Raw genomic sequence first — 6,740 nt, forward strand, 5'->3', positions numbered from 1 at the left:
CGGGCTCCGGGCCGACGGGCTTTTTGGACACCCCTAAGTAAACCCTTCTATTTAACCCTCGTCACTTACGCCTTGCGGGCTCCGGGCCGACGGGCTTTTTGGACACCCCTAAGTAAACCCTTCTATTTAACCCTCGTCACTTACGCCTTGCCAAATGGCAGGCTATTTTTTACAATTCATTCCTAAGAGATTACATATAGTCACATAATCACAAAGCAACAATCTTAATCTACATTGTCCTAAAACGGGCTCCGGGCCGACGGGCTTTTTGGACACCCCTAAGTAAACCCTTCTATTTAACCCTCGTCACTTACGCCTTGCCAAATGGCAGGCTATTTTTTACAATTCATTCCTAAGAGATTACATATAGTCACATAATCACAAAGCAACAATCTTAATCTACATTGTCCTAAAAACTTAATTGACATAAAATCACATATAAATGACTAAATAAATATAGTAATACTCTAGAACACAATATTGTACTCGAATATAGTTGGTGTGCAACATCTTTATAGCCATAACTATATTGTCAAGGTTCAAATATAGAAACTTTTCATAAAAGAAAATGAGCAGTTTGCATTCTTTGAGCCTCTACAACCATGTTAGGCCACGGCAATGTTGTCGTAGCCAAACCTTAAATAGAATAATTTTTGATTTTTTGATCTTAACAAAGTTATAGTCATGTAATCGCCAATAACCGATCTGATCCATCGACATATAATCACATATATACAATTACAAAAGTTTAGAATGAAATCCAAACTATCGTAGCACTCAACATTGTACTCAACATCTTTGTAGTCATGAACAGTGTCCTCAAGGTCCAAAGATAGAAACTTCTCATAAAAGAAAATTGAGAAACTTTACATTCTTTGAGCCTCTATAACATTTTTAGGTCTCAATGATGTTTTTGCTGATAAAACTTCAATACGATAGTTATAAATAATTAATCTTTAGAGAAATGTTTTTGAGAGGTATTTATTGTCGTGAGCAATTTCCACTACCACATGTCATAGGCTATATGGCGCATACTGGAAATTGGTGAATGATTAGTGAACCATGCAGTGAATTTCTGAAATTAATTTACCAAAAATAGTATCTTCAAAATACTCCATCAAGTTAGAGATTATCATCAATGATGGTTGAAGTCCTTGAAACTCTTCATTTACTTGTTTAATTATCTTTCATAAACATTATCTCTTTGGCAACAGATTAGTAGAGGGGTTAAGAAGGTTTAACCCCTCACTAATCCCCCAAACAACAAAAGTTACCCATGGATTTATTAGCCCTCACGTGAGGGATTATTCAAAGTTAACCCGTCATTGGACGGGTTAACAACTCCGCATGAGAAGGCAGGGTAAAGTTACTCCGCCTCCTCACGCGAAGGGGTAACCAGTTTCAACAAAATATAAAAAAGAAATCAATTTAGTTGCAAAGTTTGACTTGTGGGTAGGTGTGATCCTAGAAAGTTATGCATATATATGTAGCTAATATATGGTGCATATCTTTATGGTGATTGGTGTGTTACAAACGAAGTAAATGCTAGGTGAAGTTTGGCCTGATTACCACTTTCAAAGACAATTATATTTATAAATATAGTATTTTCTGTTGGATTAAATCTAATTTTGGGCATATATGTTACATTAGTATATAATGCTATCTTTAAGGTTAACCCGCATAAAGTAATCAATTAAGTCAATTGGTTAATGAGTATTTAAATATGTCATGGGCTAATTGTGCAGATACCGGATTGCAATTCTAATTTTATGAAGGGCTAAATTAGAAAATTACAAATCTATATAAAGGGGTTATGATCCCTAATCTATTGGTTACGTTCTCTATTCTCTAATCCCCATCTAAAGAGAATTCTCAAAAGAGAAACCTTTCAGATTAGAAGATCAACCCTAATTCAGATCCGTGCTCAAATCATCATGGATTCAGGTATTGCTTCCGCATTCTTGAGTTTAATCTCTTTGAATTAATCACGCAAATCATCATGGATTCAGGTATTGCTTCCGCATTCTTGAGTTTAATCTCTTTGAATTAATCACGAATAAATTTCAACATTTTCTTGTGCTATAATATCTAGTGCACTTTGCCTTTCAATTTAGAATAGTTTTTAATTTAAATTGATTTTTTACTAGCCTTTTTACATAATTTATTTAAATAATTCAGAAATGAGAATAGTTTTATATTTTAGATGAATGCAAATTCTAGTTAACTTAATCTTAATAGAATAATTGTTAGTGATTTTTTCAGCTATCAATAAGGTTTAGCCTGATATTTTAGAAAAATGAGAGGGATTAACCGATCAAATCCTTCTTTATTTGTCAAACATTAAAAAAATAACACTTCATGCTAAGTATCTAATCCAAACGGAATTAATTTATTTTTAATCACTCGTAAAGGGTTAACTAAGTTAACTCCTCTCCTTAACCCTTCTCTCCTAACCTTTTACCAAACAACACCTATATGCCCAACTTTCTATCTCCCTACTTTCTTTTATGGGCTGTTTGGATTCAAGTATTTGATTTTGAATTCGGGAATTCAACCAATTCTAGTGTTTGATTGCACAAGTAATTAGTTCATTTGAGTATAATAAATTTCATCTTGTTAATGTGAGTTCCACTTTTCTCTCTAATGAAAATGGATGCCAAAATAATAATAATAATAATAATAATTGACCCATAACTTCCACTTATTAGAAGATTTTAATTGAGAAGTTTGGGCCTCAACAGATTCTTCGGAAGAGACCCTATTTTCATGGATTGGTGTGGAATTCTATGGGAACAAGCCCCATCCAAAAAGCTCGTCGGCCCGGGCCCGACGGCCGGGTCCGCTGGGGTCCCTCGCTTGGGCCCGGCCTGGACCCAACCTGGCCCGGAAACAGTTCAGGCCGGGCATCGAAACCGGGCTGGCGCGCCCAGACCCGGAGCCCGGCTCATTCGCAACGCCGGTCACCAAGTCGTCCTTGGTGACCGTTGCGGGAAAAAACGATCATAAAGCTAACCGTTTTGGCCGGGCCGGGCCGGGCAAAACGGTTATTTTTGCGTTTTGACTGTTTTGCCTCTTAAAACGGTCAAAAAACGACTATTTGGTGAGGGTTTTTTGGTCATTTGCCTAGGAGCTGCCTCTATAAATAGAGGAGGGGGAGGGGGGGTTACTTCTTCTCCTCACACCAAAACTCATCTACTTCTCTCTAATACTTTCTTATACAATCTTATACTCTCTTATAATATCTTATACTTTCTAATCCTTTCATCAAATGACTTCTGGATCTGATTATGAAGAGCAAAATCTATCTCCTGCCTGATGAGTGATGTATCCGCAGTGAAAGCTCTCATGCTCCTCCGTCAAGCGCCACGACATCTCCCGTGACACAGCCTGACGTCGAAGCTCAGTCAACGAACGGTGCCGAGGAATCTTCGGCAAATATATGAAACCACTGCCAGTCTTATGAAAATCTATCTCCTACCGATATTGAAATGAGTCCTCCTACAACAACAGCTACTCCTCCTACCGATCCTATCAGTTGTAATCTCGAATCCGGTGGTGACGAATCTGCACCAAGCAATCCTAAAAGGTCGACATCAGATGTGTGGAGTTCACAAAGGATGAACATGGTAGGATCCTCACCCAGAAGGCTAAATGTGCGTTGTGTGGCCGGACTTTCGAAGCTCATTATAAGAGCGACACCAACCACCTCAAACGCCATATAGAAAAACACATCAAAGGACAGACTTCTCAAGGTGATATCCGACAATCTATGATTTCTCAATCATCCTCTTCCGGTAGTCTTGGTACTTGGAATTATGACGCTACCCGAACCAGGAAATGCGTCATCAGGTTTATCATTCTTAAAAACATTCCTTTTAAATTAGTAGAAGATGATGAATTTGAAGATTTGTTTAGAGATGATTTTTATCCCGATTTTAAAAATAATTCTCATCAAACCTGTCAACGTGGCATTTTAAAACATTATCAAACGGAATAAGAAAAAATAATTTCTTATTTTAAAATTTTAAACTGTAAATTTTTATTAACTTCTGATATTTGGACATCTAGAGCACAAACATGTTATTTATGTATCACAGCACACTGGATTGATAAAAATTAGCAAATATTTAAAAGAGTTATTTTTTTATTACAATTGAAAAGTCACATTCTGGTATTAATGTAGCCAATTTAATAGTTGAAGAACTTAAGAAACTAGAAATTGATCAAAGAATATTTTTTCTTTCACTAGATAATATAAGTAATAACAATGTAGCTGTAGATTTTCTCAAAATAACTCTGTCATTACCCTGTCATGGTGAACTTTTTCATATTAGATGTATATGCTATATTTTAAATTTAATTGTTCAAAGTGCATTTACTGAAACTAAACCCATGATAGAAAATGTTAGAACAGTTGCTTATATGCATACTGCTTCTGAACAAAGACTTAAAAGATGAAAACAAATGTGTAAAAGAAAAAAATATTAAGGTTAGACTAATTCCAAAAGATATTGACCATAGGTGGAATTCCACCTATGCAATGTTAAGTGTAGTTATAGAATATAAAGAAATTATAAATTATTTTATAAATTATTTTTCTTCTAGTTCTAGCTCTGGTAGCTCTTATGAAATAACTGAAGATGAATAGACAATTATATGTAATTTAAATGAGATATTACAAGTTTTTTATGATGTTACTATGTTATTCTCTGGTTGTTATTATCCAACTATTACTTTAGCTGCTTTACAAATTTTAAATATTCAAAAATTATTTAACAAATATCGTATGTATGATATTTTTGGAAGTGTAATTTTTTAAATAGAGAGTAAATTTAATAAGTATTTTAGGTCTATTCCTCATATATTTTTTTGAGGGTTCTTATTGATCCATGTTTGAAGGATATTGACCTTCGAAGTTTATTACAATCATTGTATAGTGGACATGTTATAGACTTAGATGATGGATCCAACATTACTGCTACTTCTCATCATTTAGCTATTAGAAATTATTTTCAAACCTTATATGATAACTACGCAGCTAGACATGGTGTAGCTGCACAACAGTCTGCAGCTTCGGCGTCTTCGAGCTCAAGCCGAGGTAAAAGTATAAGTTTTGATAGACATGCAATGGTAGCTGAGCTAACTGGTGAGTCTGGACTTGGATCATCGTTAGAGGTTTCTGAAATAGATGAATATTTATCTGCTTCTTTAGTTAAATGTTAAGGAAATGCTTTAGATATTTTGCAATGGTGCAGAGTATATGGATCAGTTTCATATTCTATACTTTCCACTATGGTTCGTGACTTACTAACAATGTAGGTTTCGACGGTAGCTTTGGAATCCCACTTCAACACAGCAGGACGTTTGATTGACGACCACAGAACATGCTTAGATCCATATAATGTACAAGCGGTTATGTGCTTACAAGATTGGTGGAGGTACGAGAAGTGAACGCAAGACATCGATCGGATGACTGTAATTGAAGATAAATTTGAAGAGTTTGGACTAGCAGGTAGATATAAAGATTAAACAATATTCATCAAATTATAATTTTTATTTCTTAGCTTTAAATTTGTAATGAATTATTTTAAAAATAGTTACAAATAATAGTGATATAGGTGAGTAGGTTTCAACCTAGTTAGGATGTACTCATTTACTGTGATGCGACGAATTCCGAAATAAATTTATACTTGTAAAAGATTTACTGATTATTAATAAAGAAGTTATTTTTATTATCTTATATTTTTATAATTTTTTGTATTTGTAATTTATGTCATTTTAAGTTATTAATAATATGATTATTTTTATTTTTATTTTTATTTTCTATAATTTTCTATAATTTTTTATGTATATTTTAAATTTTAAAGAGATTGTTAAAAGTTTAAAAAAAATTTAAAAAATAAAAAAAAAACCAAAAAACCCGGCCTGGGTCCGGGCTCCGGTTTTGCCCGGGCCCGGTTTTCCGGGCCGGGCCGGATGGACAGACCTAAGAACAAACACAGACCCCGCTTATGGTCTATGTGTCAATTGTGCTTACGAATTTCACGGAAATTTTTTATTTTTTATTTTTTATTTTTTTTGGAAATTCTAACTCTGAGGCTTTGCGTTGGAGTAAGTTGGATTTTTTAATTAAACTGGGACACTACTAATACACTATCATTAGAAAAATATGATCATATACTCATTGAATTACATTCGTTGACACGGTTCTCTCAAATATAATTATGAGCATGAATTATTCAAAGCTTATTATGTTACATCGACTTTAAGTCAAGTTAGTGTCAGGTTGTCCTTTATTATCATTAATTAATGTACCGTTTCCAAAATAAGTCAAATGCGTACCAAACACGCCCATACAGTCAGAGTCAACAAGAAACGTCGTCCCTTCAAAACCTCAATTTCCATAGTTAATCAAATACAACATCTACCATCTCTCTATATAATATATCCACCTAGCTAATCTAAATATACCCATCCGTATCTAATTCACATATTTCCATTTGCATTGGTTAATGCTTCTCACTCCCACATTAATGGCGAAGCTCAACGGCACCCTCGTTGTCTGCATCCTCCTCCTTGGCTTCTTCCTCAGCATCTCCACATCTACTTGTAAGTTTTCCGACAAGTTTTTCTCTTGAGCTATTACGAAATTCTTTGTTTTTCGAGTGATCGAGACCGGAGATCCATCAACTGGAAGAAAAAAAAAAAACACACACACACAGACTTATATAACGGGGGAG

Source organism: Asparagus officinalis, chromosome 5 (genome assembly GCF_001876935.1).
Source record: "Asparagus officinalis chromosome 5, Aspof.V1, whole genome shotgun sequence".
Lineage (NCBI taxonomy): Eukaryota > Viridiplantae > Streptophyta > Magnoliopsida > Asparagales > Asparagaceae > Asparagus > Asparagus officinalis.